Raw genomic sequence first — 18,854 nt, 5'->3', positions numbered from 1 at the left:
TGTTAGACTTGGAATGAGGAGACTCACGTTCTAGTCTACCCTTAGCCGCAGAAATTTAGTGGGTAACTTTGGGCCAATTATTCTCTCTCAGCCCAATCTACTTTACAGAATATTGAAAGGAAGGAAGGAAGGAAGGAAGGAAGGAAAGAAGGGGAAGGAATTTGTTCCTGATATAAGTAGAGAAACATTGATTATTGTTGACTTGATCATCTGCCAATTCTTCAAGGTAGACCAGGTCAGAAAACAGATCTTCAAAGGACTCCTGGAGCTCTATTGTTGTAGGGTATAATCCCAGAATCTTGAAAGTTTGCCAGAGTTTTGTTTTACCACACCTAATCAAGGCACACTTATTTTGACTCTGTTTCTCACACTCTCTCCTTTCCCAGGTCTGGAATATTGTTTACTGTCTCTTTTATCAGCTATGATTCTTGCTTACCTCTGTCAACTTTATCTCTCTTTTCTTTTAATGATCAAATGATCCATATTAAATAATTATCTTGTAAAAGAAGCTTTTGAGAGATGGCTAAGTTTCACTTAAACATGACTAATTCAGTCCTTCAGGTCCTCTTTAAAAAAGATCTAAAGTAAAAGCAGTGGAAAATTTATTTCTTGCCAAACAAATAGCAGACTAAATATGATACTAGAACATGGTTTCTGCATTATGCCTGTAAGTCTTCATGTAAGAAGCTTAGTTAATGAAAATTTTGCCTTCCCATCTTCATTAGTAACACAATTTTTAACTTTTTAACATGCCAAAGATACTCTCTTGAAGAAGAAAAACTGCTGTCTTTTTAGCTCCAAGAGGATGCATTAAGTTAAGGTGGTAAGTGCTCTTACAGACTCATATATCACAGAAAGCCAGAGAAAAACAATGAAACAAAGGCCATTCCTTTCAAGCCCTGTTTATAAGCTTTAAATTGTCAACTGTGGTAATTAAGATACTAATCTAAATGGACTTTAGATATGATCCAGCAAGACTCTTCTTATGTTCTAATTCTTTATTAATTTAGGTAGAAATCCATTTATGATAGCATGTTTTATTTTCTTCATACTTAGAAGACTACATAATGCTATCACAACAAGATTTTATCAATAGGCCATTGGTTATTCTTTTCTTGTAAATGCATCTTTGTTGAACTTTTGCATTTTAAGAAGAAGACACTAGTTCAGCTGTTGTTCGCATTGCAAGATACTTGCTCAGTCCTATTCATTTTAGAAATGGGCTGAATTATCAGTTCCACTCCAATGCATGTAAGTCGAATGCTTTAGATTCATTACATACTCAGATGTGGTTTCTTTTCTGCTAATAAATATACCAGAAAGCATCTTGGAAACTTTTTGGTAATGGGTGCGGAAAACCCTGGCAGTAAATTCTACTGACTTGGAACTGAAGCTCAAAAGACAGCCTTATAGCTCCGTTTAAAGCTATGCTTTATTTTTGTCAGAGGTCTAGCCAACCCTGGGTAACAGCACTTACAGAAATAGATTATTATTTTCTCTGGGTGAGCACCCAGGGCTAGAGAAAATGAGAGCCTCTTTTACAACTATTAATTGGACAATGAATGGTGGTGTAACTGTAAAGCCCCATAAAAAGAATAATAGTATTGTATCTCTGGCTTGTTTCCCACATTTCAAAGGCTACTAAGCAGCAGCATCTTTGCCCTTAGGTTACTGAGAAGGCCGAGTCTTGTGCTTATTATGATGGCTTTCCCTAATGATCTGAAACAAAAAAATGCACACAGTGATGTGCGTGTTTAGAGCTTCTGCGGCCACAAGGTCAAACACATTAAAAAAACAACTGAAAGTTTGGCTCTACAGTATTAAAAGGGAACCATTTGTCCAGCCCCCTACCCTGTTTTTTCCCCCTGCTGGCTGAGGCCCTGCTTTCCACTACAATTAACCAGAGGGCCAATAGGATTTGTGCCACCCCTTCTTCCACTTGGCTTCACTGCTGAGAAACAGTCTTGGTTGGCAGGGAGGTGGGAGAGAGCTTGACTGAATAGCCTTTAAGCATTCATTATCTGGCTCCTAATTATACGGCCGGCCGACATAGTGTTGTCTCTGCCTACGTGGGAACACTGCATCCCATTAATCAGCAGGGGGATATGCTGAGATGAAAGGACCTCCTTGTGTATGTCCTTTGCTGTGGAAGACAGGGATAAGGGTTGGATAAAAAGGAGATTTATCAAGTCCCAGAGAGAGAGAGAGAGAGAGAGAGAGAGAGAGAGAGAGAGAGAGAGAGAGAGAGAGAGAGAGAGAAAACACAGCAGGTGAACTGCAACTCCATCCCCAGACCAATTCAACACCTCAGCTTGACTTTACTGTGTTCCCATGCAGGCCTGCAAAAATAATTCACAAGCCTAGTCTTAGGGAATTTGGGCTGTCAAGGTTATGAGGCCAATGGCCACTTAGAGAGACGCAGTAGGGCAGGCAGATATAAAGTGAACTCCAAACGTTATCCTTCCTGAGTCAGCAGAAAAGGAAATCCTCATTCTTTATGCACAAATACTGTGAGAAGAGCCCAGTTAGTATTCTCTGGGAATGCACCTGTACAGTTCGCTCCTAAGTCTATATAAATTTGCAGTCTTGCCCCTGAGAAATGTGATTATAAGATTACGGTTTGGTCATACAGTTTGTTTTAAACCCTTAAGACTGCATATAAGGAAAGCAGTTATAGAGATGATAACGGACAATGGAGATGCCGTAGCAATGCTGGAAATTAACTGTTCCTCTTTTTCCTATCACCCATAGCTCTTCTGGGGTTTCAACCTATGATGCAGAGAAATATGTTCAGAAGTGAGGGACTACAAGAACAACAGAAACAAAAATCACATGCAGGAAGAGATTGAGTGTATTACTTCTACTGCCTTTTTTACTCTTGACAGTCACTTTCTTGAAGATGTTTTTCTGAAGGCTGCATATATTGATTTCCTTGCTTGTTTGTTTTTCATATTTCTTAACTGCCTATCTTCCTTGGATGATATAATACATTTAATGATTGGGACCCTACTAATTCACTTGGATATATGGGTGACTTTTGTGTCTATCATGTTTAGGTAAGCAAAAACCTTGTGGGTGATATACAATTGCTCTAATGCTAATCTGAAAAACTGAGTCTGAAGTTTTAGAAAGAAACTTTATAAATGTTATAATCTACATACGGGTTGTCAGTGGGGCGCCCAAAGAATTTGAGGATGGTCTTGTGACTGCAGTGGCTCAATTGCAAAGGCCCCTTTTTAAGATGCTCTACTCAATCTGCAACGCTTGCTGCAATTTTGACAGTCCTTTGATTCCCTGTTCACAAACTAACTGAATCTAGGCCAAGTTAACCAGTTCACTTTCAATCAGGTGCCTTCATCTCTGCCAGTTTTATAAAGGTAGTTCTCAAATTATGACCACGATTGGCTCTAGAATTTTTGTTGCTAAGCAAGGCAGTTGTTAAGTGAGTCATATCCAATTTTATGAACTATTTCTGTCCAATGAATCACTGCAGTTGTTATGTGAATCATGTGGTCAATAAGCAAATCTGGCTTCCCCCATTAACTTTGCTTGTCAGAAGCCAGCTGGGAAGCTCGCAAAAGGCAATCATGTGATCCTAGGATCAGTGGTGGGATTCAGCCAGTTTGCACCACTTTGGGACAACCAGTTGTTAACTCTCTGAACAGTTTGGTGAAGTGATCATTGGAAGAAATCATTAAGGCAGAGAACCGGTTGTTAAATTATTTGAATCCCACCACTGCCTAGGATTTTGCAACCACTGTAAATATATGACAGTTGCCAAGTGCCCAAATTCTGATCATGCGATCATGAGGATACAGTAGTGGTCCTTAAGTATGAGAATCAGTTATAAGTCACTTCTAGCAGTGCTGTTATAACTTCAAATGGTTGTAAGTCTGAGAAGTGTCTGTATTTTGGTTAAAAATGAATTATAAATATAATTCTATAAGGTTGGCAAAACATTAACCAGCACTAATACTGATAAGCAACAACACTGGAGAAAGAATCTCACAATCCTGTGGCCTTTGTCTTTTGTAATAGCTAAAGAAGTGGAAGCATTACATCTGCAGCAATCCAACAGCTATACTAATGCTGCTCAGGAATAAGATTTTCCATGCTTGCTTTAAGAAAAAAATCAGATCAGTTTAAAAGGTGGACTATCTGTGAGAAAATATTCTGAGTGTAATTTTATTAACATAAATGTGTTAAGGGGATATTTCTGATTTCTACATCTCCAAGAGAAGATGTGGATGCATTTCATAGTAATATGTCTGCCAGAATATTAATAAGAAAAGGGCAGGAATGTAATCTTACATAATTCATTGCTGCTGAGAAAGGAGAGAGGTTGAATGGAAAAACAGTTCATAAAGATGCCAGAAGTCTCTAAGCAGAAACAGCTGTTGAAGTCATAAAAAAGAGGTCAAGTCTTCAACAAACCCAACAACAGGAAAGTCTGCCATAAATCATTTCTACCTTCATCTCTCCTCTGAGCTGTAACTCCCCTGGGATCGATATAGATGCTTATGCAATAATTTACAAGATGCCCTGAACTCTTTTTTTTGGAAGTGGGTGGTGGGTGGGAGGGTTGAAGGTACAAAATCCAGGGCCTCCTAATTAGGAAAGAATACTGGTCTGCTCAAAGGGAGCTGAAAGCAAATCGGAAAGCAGAGAGAGCGTACAGGAAAACAAAACAACAAATAAATCAGACTACTCAGTCCACCCTAGAGATGTGCTTTTAGATAAATGACAGGGCTTTCTCTACCTTCCCTAAGATACTGCACACTCTCAAGGGTTTCCCTTTGCTCTGTCTATAATGGGTCCTTCTTTTATGTATATTCACCCTACACAACACTCATTGCTACCTCTACAGTGCTCTGTTTTCTTCTCAAATATCTTCCAGAAAGGAATTATACTTCAAGCACATGCCTCTTTTTCAGAAACTCTTTACTAAAACCATTTCATAATAATTATTACAGTTTTATCCCACCTTTTCCCATGCATTCTAAATTCCATGCATTATTTTAGTGTTACACTAATTATACGCATTGGTTTGGTTTTTAAACATTTTTTAATCTCTCCCTTAATGTCTAAAGTGATCATTTTCAAGTTTAAATTCAACAAATGTAACTGACCTTTTTGTTCTACTACTATGTCTGATATCCGCATATGTTATGCTAGTTGATTCAAACCTTAGATAAAAATACGTTGTTCTTTCTCCAACTTGTTTCAAAAGAAACGAACAGAGGATTTGATTAAGATAACATGATCAAACCATGATCAGAACTGCCTATGACAGTAAATGGCAAGACCAGTTTTAGCAACATACTACTTGTTTGTTCTTAAACCAAATTATTAAAACACACAACACAATCTTTTTGAAAGTAGTTGGTAAGCCTTGGTTTAGATCAGTGGTTCCCAAACTTTTTCAGTCTACCGCCCCCTTGGTGCTACAAACTGATCCTCAGTAACACCCCCCCGCAGTGGTGGAATTCAATTTTTTACTACCGGTTCTGTGGGCGTGGCTTGGTGGGCGTGGCTGTGGGGGGTCATGTGACTGGGCGGTTTGCATGACGGAAGGAAGATAGTAACAGTAAAATTCAAAACTGTAACAATTAATTGCACATTTATTTAAAATCCAATTTAAAAATCTTTTTAGTTAATGTTAATTCAACAAAATTGTTGAACATGATCCATGTTTTCAAAGTCTGATAGTCATTTATCAAGAACCTTAGTAACTAGTAATTTAGTAAACTCAGTAAAATTTAGTAACTACTTCACTGTTCTTAGTAGAGGATAATTCCTGTGTAGATATTGAAAGAAGTAATCTCAGTAAGGTATTATCACAAAGCACAAAACTGCAACAGATATCATTAAGATATCACAAACTTACACAAAAAGATGTTCTTGTAAGAAATCCAAAATGGATAATAAACACTTTTGTCTTTTATCTAAAGTTTTTCATATTTAGATCAATGACCTTAATTATTTTTTCTCTCGCTCACAAACATACACATATACCAGTGGTGGGTTTCAAATTTTTTTAGAACTTATTCTGTACGTGTGGCCTATTTTGTGGGCATGCCTTGGTGGTCATGTGACTGGGTGGGAATGGCCAACTTGTAAAATGTAGTGAAACTCATTTAACAATGCTCTTGCTTAGCAACTTTCTCTCTCTCTCTCTCTCTCTCTCTCTCTCTCACACACACACACACACACACACACACACACACACACACTCTCACTCACAAACATACTTTCCAGTTGGCGAAAATTTCTGTTTTGCCAGTTGGGAAGCTGGCAAAGAAACCTCCTTTTCCCTGCCACCTGCAACTCTTGGAGGAAGGATGAAGGGAAGCGAGCCCCGGGCCTCATCTCTGCCTCCTTCCTCGAGAGCTGGCTTCGGGGATGGCCAGCCTCTCCCGTCACTGCACCCTTCACTCGCCTTTCACCCAGAGGATCTACCAGTGGGGTGCCTGCCATGTCATCTCCTGAAAGAAGCTCAGGAGAGACATGCAAACGGCCGCAACTCGAGGCTCCTGAGGAGGATGCTGGACACCAGTGGCGCCTGCTGCTGCTCTTCTACTGTTCCAGGTAATGCAGGCTTCTTGGAGAGCATTAAGTTGCAGGCGCACCGATTCCAGTAGCTGCGTTTTCCCTTGAAATTTGCTGTCCCAGCAACCCGAAAGGGACAATCTCCCAGTGGCATCTCAGGTGCTCCCATCCTTAGCCACGAGGGAGTGAGGACAGCTGGGTGCAGTTTGGCACCTCCTGGCTCCCCTCAGATCAAGGGGCCTCGCACACCTGCTCGCTCACATGGCCTGAGTGCTTCCAGCAGAAATGGGAAGCGTGGGGATCTTAATGTAGTAGGGCGGGGGAAGCTGGAGTGGGAGGTTAAATAAACAAATTTGGCTTCACTTCCTTGTGCGGCAAGAGATAAAGTTGCCTGAGACACCGCTGGGAGAATGTCCCTTTCAGGTTGTCCCCTTACCGTCCCCCTGCCACCCCCCTTGCCTCTTAGCGCCCCCTGCCACCCCCCTTGCCTCTTAGAACCGCCATAAGTCATCCCACCGCCCCCAGGAGGGGGTACCGCCCACTTTGGGAACCACTGGTTTAGATTAACCAATACTCTTGAAGTACATCTCCATTTAATAAATGTAGTTCCAGTAACCAAATTTTTTTCATTGTATCAACTCCTTAAAACAAATTTACATGATGAACATCTAAATTTGGTTCCAGGGCCACAGCAAAAAAGACTGAGCCCTTTCATAGAAAAAAGAGAGGAACATGCAACACTATCAATAGTTTACAGTTCCTTGATGCCATTTCATTTCTTCATGACCATAAAATTTGGCTTTTAAGTATATCATAACTTCAAAGCACAAGTACAAACAAACCCTACATGGATCATATCATTCCCAACAAATAGGCTATGAGTTTTAATCAATTTAGAATCATAAAGTTTTGGTTTCTACTATTGGTCTGTTTTTGTTAACACAAGAAGTCTCTGATATTAAGGTTTAAGAGACGTTTTAAACATTTAGTTAAGAGTTTCTGGAAAATAAATGGAGGCACATCTCCGACATTTTATCTCTCAGCTGACTGATTAAAAATAGTCCCTTTAGATCAAAGGCACAATACATTCTTTCTTAATTCTTGTCAAACTTTGCATTTGGCCTAGTCTCCAAAGGAAGGAAAGTTTAAATGTCTTGTTAGGTCAGTCATTAAACGCAAGGAGCCCAGAAGTCACCAGAGACCATAAACCAGAAAAGGATTCTGCCATCCATCAGACAGCATGACCTCTGACCCCTTTAATTCCCTCTCACTTCCCTCCTCCCTCCTATTACTATAAAAGGAGAGCCACTCTGGTTTATGTATAAGATCCTGCCATAACAAGTAGCAAAAAGGACAGCCTTGTGTTGGCACTGATCCTGTCTTTGTCTCACTGCATTCATTGTCCGTGGGACAATAAGACAGATTAAAGGGTTTTATTATTTTTTTGGGGGGGAGCAGCAAAGCTGCAAGATTAATAACTGCTCTGATTCATGATCAATGGAATATGCACATGTGAGATGAACCTTTGTATATAATCTGCAATGGGAAGGGTGAGGATGCTTACAAAATAGAAAATAAAACAGTTCAAAATTTAGTTGCTCTGATTTTCATTACTTCAGTTTATCAATTGCTATGTACAGAGTGAACCAATTTATTTTTATTTCAGGACTATATATATATAGTCCTGAAATATATATATAGTCCTGAAATAAATAAATAAATATATATATATATATATATATATATATATATATATATATATATATATATATATATTAGTGTCACAACCCCTGGTAAGCCCCAATTATGGGAGGAAGCTAACTGCTTCCAACATCTGTCAATCGGCTCGTCAGCACAAATAAAAACACATTTATCAGCACAAATAAAAACACACACACACACACACACACACACACATATATATATATATATAACTGAAATAACTATATGTTTAACTAAAGAGAAAAGCATGGAAGGGAACTTTTCCAGGACAAATAAAAATGGTGGGAGTTATTTAAAATTATCTTGCTTGGAGCTATTCAAGAAAAAAAGCAGCCCATATTCATAATATCAGCCGTGGTGGCACAGTAATTAGAAAGCAGTATTGCAGGCTAATTCTGTCAACTGCAGCAATTCAATTCTCACCAGCTCAAAGTTGACTCAGTCTGCCATCCTTCCTCAGTCAGTAAAATGAGGACCCAGTTTGTGGGGAGCAATATGCTGATTCTGTAAACCACTTAGAGAGGGCTGTAAAGCATGGTGAAGCGATATATAAGTCTAAGTGCTATTGCTATGATTTTCTATAAAATGCAACTGAGTGAATTGCATTTTCTTTCTTCTAATCCAGGACTGTCAAATTCCTGGTCTGTGGACCGGATACGTCACGCGCTGGCCATACCCATGCCAGTTTTAGCGAAGAAGTGAAAAGTCCCGATATGTCATGTGACACCACCATAATGACATGAGTTTGACATCACTGTTCTAATCCTAGTCAAACTGAACTATTAAGCAGGGATTCTATAAAAAATCAAATGCAATGTTGGGGTTGAGATGCTGCTTTCCAGCAGTAGGATTGTGCACATTATTGCATTTTCTTTCAAAAAATGAAAACTGGTTCTCAAACCGTGATGGAGCTTTTGAAAAAAAAAATCAGTGAACTATAGCAGATGTGCGAACGATTTAAGTTAGCCTGCTCTGTGTGTGAGGTCCAACATCTTTGGAATTATATGTACCTTCTCTCTATTCCACCCCAAGCATTTTATTAACTTTATTATCTAGGTAATAAATTTTGAAGTGAGGGGTCCTTGATGCTCTCTGAGTTTGGTTGTTTTCTTTCAGACAATTCATTACCCAAAATAGGTAAACTCATTCCTTTGATTTTCAATAATTTTGATATGTTTCAGAAAAATCTATCTTTGTGGAGTGCAGCATGAATTCAGTAGTCCTGTTCATGTGTGTATTCAGGTATTAGCAGAGCCTTTTGTAATATAGTGGCCTCCAAATATTTCAGACTATAGCAGTTATATTTTAGTGTCATCAACTGTAACAGTAATGTGTGTGCAAATTATATAGTCCAATGCATTTAGAAATCATTCGATTGGTGAAATCTATGTTAGCATGAAGAGATTTAATTTTTTTATGACATGATTTTCTTCTATAGTTTTTTTCCTCTAGGCACAGCTTCCTTCATTAAATAAATAGTTGAAACTAATTTGTAAAAAGCACTATAAGTAAATATGCACTATAATGTTTCTCCTTTGAGAACGCGATAAGAATGTGAACACATACTCATGAAAATTGATGGCTTACCAACCCTCCACTTCATTGTAGGGAGGACGTATTTGCATCAAACTTTAAGAAGGGCTAGAGATAACACATCCATTTTCCTGCTAACATTGAACTTGGGAATTCACCTGGGCAGAAGTCATAAATGATTCATGGTTTAAAACTTTTCTTCTTTTAATTGCCAGTATATACCCTAAATCTATAGATGGCTTATTTAATCATCTATCCCTTCCCTGACAGACAATACTTAAGATTTTTATTTTTAAATACAGAAATGGGGAACATTCTATATTTTTGGAGGGAGAAACAGAATAACAGAGTTGGAGGTCTTCTAGTCCAACACCCCCCCCCCCCCCGTTGAAGCAGGAAACTCTATATCAGTGGTGGTGAACCTTTTCAGCACCGAGTATCCAAACCGGAACGTACGTACGTACGTGTGTGTGTGTGTGTGTGTGTGTGTGTGTATGTGTATGCGAGTGCATGTGCTGGATCACCAGAAACCTGAAGATTAGTTGGCCGGTCCACATGTGCGTTGTGGAAACCAGAAGAGCAGCTGAAGATGACACGCATGCCCAGAGAGAGGGCTCTGTGTGCCACCTCTGGCACACGTGCCATAGGTTCGCCATCATGGCCCTATACCATTTCAGACAAATGGTTGTCCACTCTCTTCTTAAAGACCTCCAGGGTTGGAGTACCCACAACTTCTGGAGGCAAGTTGTTCCATTGATTAATTCTTCTAATTGTCAGGAAATTTTCCTTAGTTCTAGGTTGGTTCTCTCCTTGATTAGTTTCCATCCATTGCTTCTTGCCCTGCCTTTAGGTGCTCGTAGAGAATAGGTTGTCCTTCTCTTCTTTGTGGCAATCCCCCAAATATTGGAATACTACTAGAGTGTCATCTCTAATCCTTCTTTTCATTAAACTAGACATACCCAAAACCTGCAATCATTCTCTATATGTTTTGGCCTCCAGTCCCCTAATCATCTTTGTTGCTCTTCTCTACACTTTCTAGAGTCTCCACATGTTTTTTACATCGTGGCAACCACAACTGGATGCAATATTCCAAGTGTGATCTTACCAAGGCATTATAAAGTGGTATTAACACTTGATACAATCTTGATTCTATTAATATAGCCTAGAACTGCGTTAGCTTTTTTGGCAGCTGCAGCACGCTGCTGGCTCACATTCAAGTGATCATCACTCACTAGGACTCCAAGATCTACCATAACTTCTTTACTATGTGAAGAATCATGGGGGAAGTAGTTCCCCAAAATATAATTGCATCTTGGTAGTAGCATACAATAAATAAAATAGGAAATTTAATTTTAAGATGTAAACATACACAAACTAAGAATAGAAAACTTTGAAAAATAATGCTATTAGCATTATTTAGCTATTATTTACTATTTAGCTTTTAAATTCGAATTGCCATGAATCATGTGTCTGAAAAGAAAATAAGTTTTCATAGTAATGGAATAGAAAGTGTGCATAGACCCATAATTTTGGATATGGTGGCAGTTCTTTAAAAGTTCATAACTTTATGAATTATATTCTATGAAATTTAAGAAATGACTTATTAAATGGAAACATCTCATTTAGAATTCAGATACTTTTAGTATGGTAACACCATGGAGACTGCTTAGCTTTCATCATCTAGTTCACATTTTATGGCAACCAAAAGTAATGGTGTAAGAATTCAAGGGAATTGTTCCAAATTTATTGACTTATACAACAAATGTTAAGAGCTGGACTGAGACTGCGCAGTTAGTTGAGGAATTAGATATACTAGTACCAGTGATAAGCTCCCCAAACTTAAGGTTTTAGAAGTCTTACACTTCCCAAGAAGCTAGACTGGCTTGCTATATTTGGCCTCTTATACTCTTAGGATCCATTTATCGTAGTTAAGGATCAGGAACCCAATACTAATACCACAAAAGTGAAGTTTAACACGTCAGAAAATTGAATTCAATCTCTCACTACAAAATTCCTAGCCTCATAATGCATCAAGCTAGAGGTACCATACCTGGATTTTCTAAAATGAATCATTCTGGAGAAATAGGTTGTTTTATGTAATGTAGCTGTTTATATAGCAGGATATTTACAGAATACAGAATAACAAAGTTGGAAGGGACCTTGGAGGTCTTCTAAGCCAACCTCTGCTCAGACAGGAAACCCTATATGATTTAAGACAAATAGTTGTCCAATCTCTTTTTAAAAACTTCCCTTGTTGGAGCAACCACAACTTCAGGAGGCAAGTGGTTCCACTGATTAATTGTTCTAACTTTCAGTAAATTTCTCTTAATTCTAGGTTGCTCTCTCTCTTTTTTCTTTTAGCGCTCAAAACAGCCTAGATAAATGTTCAAGTGCATCTGATCCCCAGCACAGCCTCCATGATCAAATGGAGTCTTAAACACAGATCTTCCCAACATCTAATACGTTTATTCACACACATATTCACACATTACACAAACACAGGTTCAGATGCAGAAGCAGACTCGTACTCCCAGCTGCAATTTCGCAAAACTACATCTTATGTTCTAGTAATAGCAGCAGCAATAGCAATGGAAATGGTCTGAGGCAGCAGTGGGATTCACTTACCTCCCTACTGGTTTGCAAATGTGAGTGTGTGCGCGCGGCATCTGCACATGCGCAGTGCTTGCGCATTACGTCGGGGCAGGTGAGCGGAGCCTCCCACAGCTGCAGCTAACCAGTTCACCCAAACCGGAGAAAACTGGCTGAACATCACTTCTGGTCTGGAGTCAGAAAAGGAGGTCTGGCTCTTATGTTGAGGCCAGGAAGAAAAGAAGAGAGTTTGATCCTAGACTGTGGAAGTCTAAATATAAAATTGAGAAAGGGGATTGAATTCTGGGCCAGGGAAAGGAAGAAAGGATTGAATTCTGAATTCAGGAAGAGAGATGGATTCTTGAATATGGAAGTCTGAATATTAAGTTGTGGGGGACAGAAATGAAAGAAAAAGATTGAATCCTGATCTGAGAAGAATGATATAAAAGCAAACGTGGGCAGCAATATGGACATGGTTAGGGACCAATATGATGAGCAGTCTTGGAAATTTTCACTCATTTTAGATTCCTGGTTAGGCAAGTCATTCATAATACCAATAGCAATAGCACTTAGACTTATATACCACTTCATAGTGCTTTACGCTCTCTAAGCAGTTTAGAGTCAGCATATTGCCCCAACAATCTGGGTCCTCATTTTATTGACCTCAGAAGGATGGAGGGCTGAGTGAACCTTGAGCCGGTGAGAACTGAAGGGCTGAACTGTTGTAAACCACCCAGAGTTGCCTTGCAGCAAGATGGGTGGCAAACAAATATAATAAGTAACAATAATAATCTAAAAACTATTATGTCAGACCAAAAATCTATACATTGTACAGACCAGCAATGGCGAACCTTTTTTGGCTTGTGTGCCATAAGGGGGGGGGAAGCACGGGGGGGGGTCATGCGTGGGCGTGCCGTACCCATAATGCAATGTGCAACATCCCGCCAGTGCGCATGCGCCAATTAGAGGCGCTCCCATTTTTTGCATGCTTTTTCTTCCCTCCCCAGGCTCCAGAAGCTTTATAGGAGCCTGGGGAGGGTGAAAACAGCCCCCCCCCGGAGGCCCTCCAGAGGCTTCAGGGACCTTCAGGAGACTTTCCTGAAGCCTCCGCAGGACTAAAAATGACCATACGAGGAAACCAGAAGTGGCCCCAGGCTCCTATAAAGCCTCTGGAGCCTGGGGAGGGCAAAAAATGGCTTAAAAAAAACTGAACTCAGCTGGCCAGTGCGCGCATGTGCATTGACCAGCTGACAGGGCAAGCCTTGCATGCCCTAACAAATGGCTCTGCATGCCACCTGTGGCACGTGTGCCATAAGTTCGCCATCCCGGGTATAGACCAAACCAGTCAACAAATGAATGCACCAAGGCATGCAGGGTAAATATGATATGTTCAAGGACTACTGTACTGTATTGTACAGTACTGTAGGCAAACGTTTTAGTTTGGGAACTGAAATCTAAGTGGTTGCCACACACAGTTCTTAATCTCTGTGGTTCTATTACCTACATTTTGGCTCTTTGTGCTTGTCTTACAAAAAGGCATGCTGTCTGCATTTGTATAAAAGTTTCCATGCATCTGTGTTTTTTGGCTTTTTGTTCCTTTACAGATGTGCAAAATGATACATGGACTTTTGCCCATGTGTAAAGTACATTTTTCAAGATCTTGTAATTTATGGTTTTATTTTTCCATAGTTGCCTGGCTGGTATGGAATTCCTGTAAACTATTAAGGCTTTCTGTGCCACATCTACCCAAGCACACACACACACATTCCCTTATCTGTGACTTGTGAAAGTCCTTGGAGCTGATGGAAACAAAGGGGTGGGTGTTGGGTAATAAATACAGAGGACTATATACTTACTGCTGAAAAGTGCAGGCACCTTTGAAAGCTTAGCTGTTGCTTGGAAGGAACTACTTGGCTGCTGAATTTAACTTTTTTGTTAAGCCTGATGTGAGGCTCCTTCTTCTTTCTTTATCCAGTGACCTTGTGCCCTTGCCTCATCTTCATCCTCATGTTCTTCTCCGCTGAACAAGGTTGGAAGGAAAAGTGCAGGCACATTTGAATATACCTGTATGAGAAAGTTGTTTGTGTAATAGAAAATACTTGACACAAGCAGATGAGGGATTAGTTTCTCAAAGTTTCTTTCTCAGGCAATTACATTAGTAGTTATTAATTTAATTCTCATTTTTGTCCACGTGGTGCCCCTTGTGGATGTGTCCTCAATGCTCAAAAATGTGAAACATAAACACATCTATTGTGAATGGAGATATCTTCAAAACAAGTTTTAAACTAGTGAGAAGATTGAAAAGCTGCACAGTGTATACTAATTGTTTGTTTTCTTGAATGAATGATACATTTCTGACTTTTTTTTCAAAAGGCCATCTTAAATTTCAGGTCATCTTCCTTTTGGATAAATAGCATTTTCCCTCACCACATGTTTTTTTAATATGTGCAGAACTATATCTTACAAATTCAAATACAAGACCCACTTTTTCTGGCCTAATGTAAGTAGGGATAACAACAACAAAAAGTCAGGATTATAAGCTACTGGAGTAAAATAACTTTTCCTTTTCCTCAAAAGTGAATGGAAAGCAGAGATCGGATGATGAGTTCCATAAAACCAAAATGTTTTTCTATCCTGATTTCTTAAAATGCAGTAAGAGAGGCTGAGTGACAAGTAACCTATCCAAGAAATTATCCGTAAAAATTTATACTCTAATTCATTACCCACCCGTACAACTCCCCAATCAATTTTTCTTCAAAACTACATTCCAAAATATTGACCTTCCTGTCCACTCTTGTTTCCTTTTTTATTTTACTTTGTTTTCCTGCCAAGCAGTTCAAATCTTTTCTCTCACTTTCAAAGGAAGCATGAGCATCTGCAGAGGGAATGGGGAAGTGGTGTCACAATGGTCATTTTCCAAATGGTGTAAATTACATAATTCAAGAGTCCTACAGTAGAAGTCTCCTGCTATTAAACCAGAGCCCAGATTAACCTTGTTTGTACATTATACTAAGCCATAATTTATGGCTTGTTTGATTTGGACTCAGCACATTATTTGAAAACAACCATGCTAGTTTTTAAGCTATGCTGTGGGGTATAATTGATTGTAAATGTAGATTCCTTGAATATACCATGACTACTGACAGGAAGGCCTGGAGGAACGTTGTCCATGGGGTCATGATGGGTTGGACATGACTTCACAAGTAACAACAATTGATGATTACATGTCACAAACTTTTTTGAGCAATAATATGAAAATTGGTTGCTACTGGTTTCTTCCAGAATGTTTTCCATTTTTCTTTCTAATCTAAAGCCCTGGGTTTCTTGGTAATTTCCCATCCAAGTGCTAACTTTAGTTGTTGGGATGTTTGCTTGTTTTTTAAATCAGCCAACATCAACTAGGTGTTGTTACCTGAACTGGGCAGATAACCTAAGGTGTTCCAAATGGCTTTCATAAATACACACCTCCATCTTGTTGCACATCTTAAACTCCTCAGGAATGCTAAGAGGAGAAATAATTGTTGTTTATTTTGTTTTTAGTGTTCATTCATTCATTTATTAGATTTATAGGCCGCCCAATTCCGGAGGACTCTGGGCGGCTCCGGTATTGTCCTCTGAGAATATAATTTTCACTCTGGGGGAGGAGGGAAGAACTTGAGTCCCAGAGTTTGAAACAAAATGAATATTTATGGTGGGAGAAGAATATCACAAAGTTGGAATCAAATTGAAAACACACATTCCCTATCTAGTTAATATATGTATAATATTCTCCCCAGCTCTCAGGGTGAATGCTCAGAGCTAATTTAGAGCAACTGGCACCAAATAAGACACCATGAAATTTAAAACCAGACTGCGCTGGTACTTCTCTTTCACATGAGGAGGAAACAAAAGCTGCAAAGTCAAAGAATGGATCACTTCCAAGCACTTCAGGAAGGCAGAATTGTCAAAAGATCTCATCCCAGCCCTGTTTTGTTTCTGGTGGGATCACAGTAAATACAGATGGCAGGCTGCATAGGGGAGAAAAGAGAGATAATTTGGGGGCCCACGGAGCACATGGTTTCAGGCCTGCTTTTCATTAGTCCTACTTCATAGCCACCCATCTCCTGCAAATGTCATCACACCCTGGCAAAGCATCTGTGGCACGTTAATTTTTTCATTTAATGGAAAAGCTGTTGTGATCTTTCTTCCATTTTTCCTTTTAAAGGGCAGGCAGCAATAATAGTAACTGCAGCTCCATTCCACTTAATTGCTCTCTCCTCCCTATAATTTTTTTTCAAATCTAGTTCTAGAGACATTCCCATGGATTTTGTGTGTGTGTGTGTGTGTTCATGCACATACAATCTGGTTAATAAATACCAACTGCAGAAGGAAGATCGGTTAAATTTACTACGTAAAATGAAAGTGACTGGTTACTGGAGTGGGAGATGAGGCAATCTGGAGTCCGTTTCCTGCTAAATGTCTCAGTTGAGATATTGCCACAAAGGCTAACAAAGCAATCAAGAAGCTTCATTCAGGGTACTTCACGGACAAATGCTGAATTCTTTCTGAAAACTGTGTTAGTTCATGGTAATCAGTAGAGCTTGTCCCTTTCCGTGCTATTATGTATGATAGCATAACACATACAAGATGCAAAAAATGGCTCACTTGTGAGTTGGGATGTCTGTCAAGTGGGAATGCATGTTTGTCTGATGTGTACAGGGGCAAAATGGATTCACTCCCTTCCTCAATACTTACTGAAAGTGACTTTATTGCAGTGATTCATAACTCTTTTATTATGAATGGATGTTTGTTGTTTTCAGTTACTGACTCAGATTCAACATTCTGCAAAACAGTAATCTGAACTCTGAAGAACTTATTTCCCAGCTGCGGCTCATACACACAGATCATTATGTTCCTTTTAAAGAGATCCCATTTACCACAAGATGGCTGCTTGGACCTCAGAGTTGCAATTATAGCAACCTTCAGGGTAGGTTCCTCTGCCCTGTATCTACAGGGTACAGAAGTGGTTACTTTTCACAGACACACAGAAACATCCATCCATCCCAGAACTCCTGATCAAGAGGTAGAACTCTAAGTGATAAAATGAACTTTTTTCTTCCTCTTAGTCTTTCATGGAACTCCATCTACTTGAAAAATCCTGTTTTAACCCATCACGTGGGATGAAAGGCTTCCCTCCCCTCATAGTAGCCCTATTCCTTTTGTGAATTGCAAAAATAAATTAAAGGAAGAGAAAAAATGCATTTTGTGGCTTTTGTGGGTGATTTGGGGCAGGCTGATGGAGACCAATGAAGATATTTCCTTGGTTTTTCTGATTCGGTTACTGCAAGAATGGTTGTGTTAATTCAGGGAGCATCACCTTCTGAACTCTGTGCAAATTGAGGCCAACAAAACAAGAGCGGCTATTTGCAACTCTTTTCTTTATTCTCAATACAAATGTAAAATTAAATTCATGCAAATTTATGGTAAAGCCTGTTGTGTGTGGGGTTTTTTGGCTGGCACCCATCTCACATTGGTTTAATTAAAAAAAACAAAGACATACATGTTATCATTTGAAAAATAAAAAAGTAACTGGTATAAGAAACAGAAAGCAATAGTTTTAAAAACAATAGGCAAAGAAATGCGAAGGACACCCCCCAGGACAGCTTTACACAAGTTCAAGACAAACTCTGGGCTGTGTAACTGTACAACAAGGTTCCCCCCCCCCTTTGATTTATTTGAAATTGGAACAAAGCTACAGTTTTCTTTGCAGTGCTTTAACTCTGTAGTCCTTGTGAGTCTTCCTGGCCAGAATTTTTATTCTCTCCCTCCTGCCACCTCCTGGCTTCTAAATTCAAAGCACCTTCAGACCTTCAATGCCCTGATTCTATTCACTTGTCAGTTTCCCTATCACACAACCTTCCAGTGTTGACTATATTCCTCATAATATATTTTCACCCGTCCTTTAATTGGGCAGAAAGTACAAGAAGTAGTGAACTTACAAATGTTGCTTAGTGCATTTATAGCCATTTGCAGAAATGCGCAGTCACATGACCATGATTTATGATGCTTTTGCTGAAACCAGTGTTTAGTTCTGACATCAATTCATACATTGAAAGACCTCCAATGTAATTATGTTTTAATAACTTATGGAAAGCCAATTATATGGAGCGCTGATTAAATTTCTGGATGGAAGTTATTCCAAAGGGTAGATGCCTCAGTAGAGTGCCTCACCCATCTCTCCTTACAATAGTGGGGAACCCACAACCAAATTCTTCTAGGACACTTGTGATGAGCAGGGCATAACTGGTTCAAAGAAGAAGTCTTACAAATACTCCAGCAGGTACCAAGCCAAGTAGGTATTTACATGTCATACTGAGCAATTTTATTAACAACATTGCTGGCCGTAAGCACCATTTTTAGTGCTTCGACACATGCCATCTCTTCTCAGCCCTCTTTTTTGTACTGCTTATCATCAAAATGAG

The 18,854-nt window shown here is 39.3% G+C and overlaps 1 protein-coding gene across 2 annotated transcripts in view; it reads right to left on the bottom strand.

The window, feature by feature from the left end:
* RAD51B (RAD51 paralog B) overlaps positions 1 to 18,854 on the bottom strand; it is a 414,448-nt gene that overhangs the window by 94,974 nt on the left and 300,620 nt on the right. The window lies entirely within an intron of this gene.

The sequence above is a fragment of the Thamnophis elegans genome, chromosome 1 (assembly GCF_009769535.1).
Source record: "Thamnophis elegans isolate rThaEle1 chromosome 1, rThaEle1.pri, whole genome shotgun sequence".
NCBI classification, from domain to species: domain Eukaryota; kingdom Metazoa; phylum Chordata; class Lepidosauria; order Squamata; family Colubridae; genus Thamnophis; species Thamnophis elegans.
Note: the sequence above shows the minus strand (reverse complement) of the source record. Positions and strands in the feature narration are given on the sequence as shown.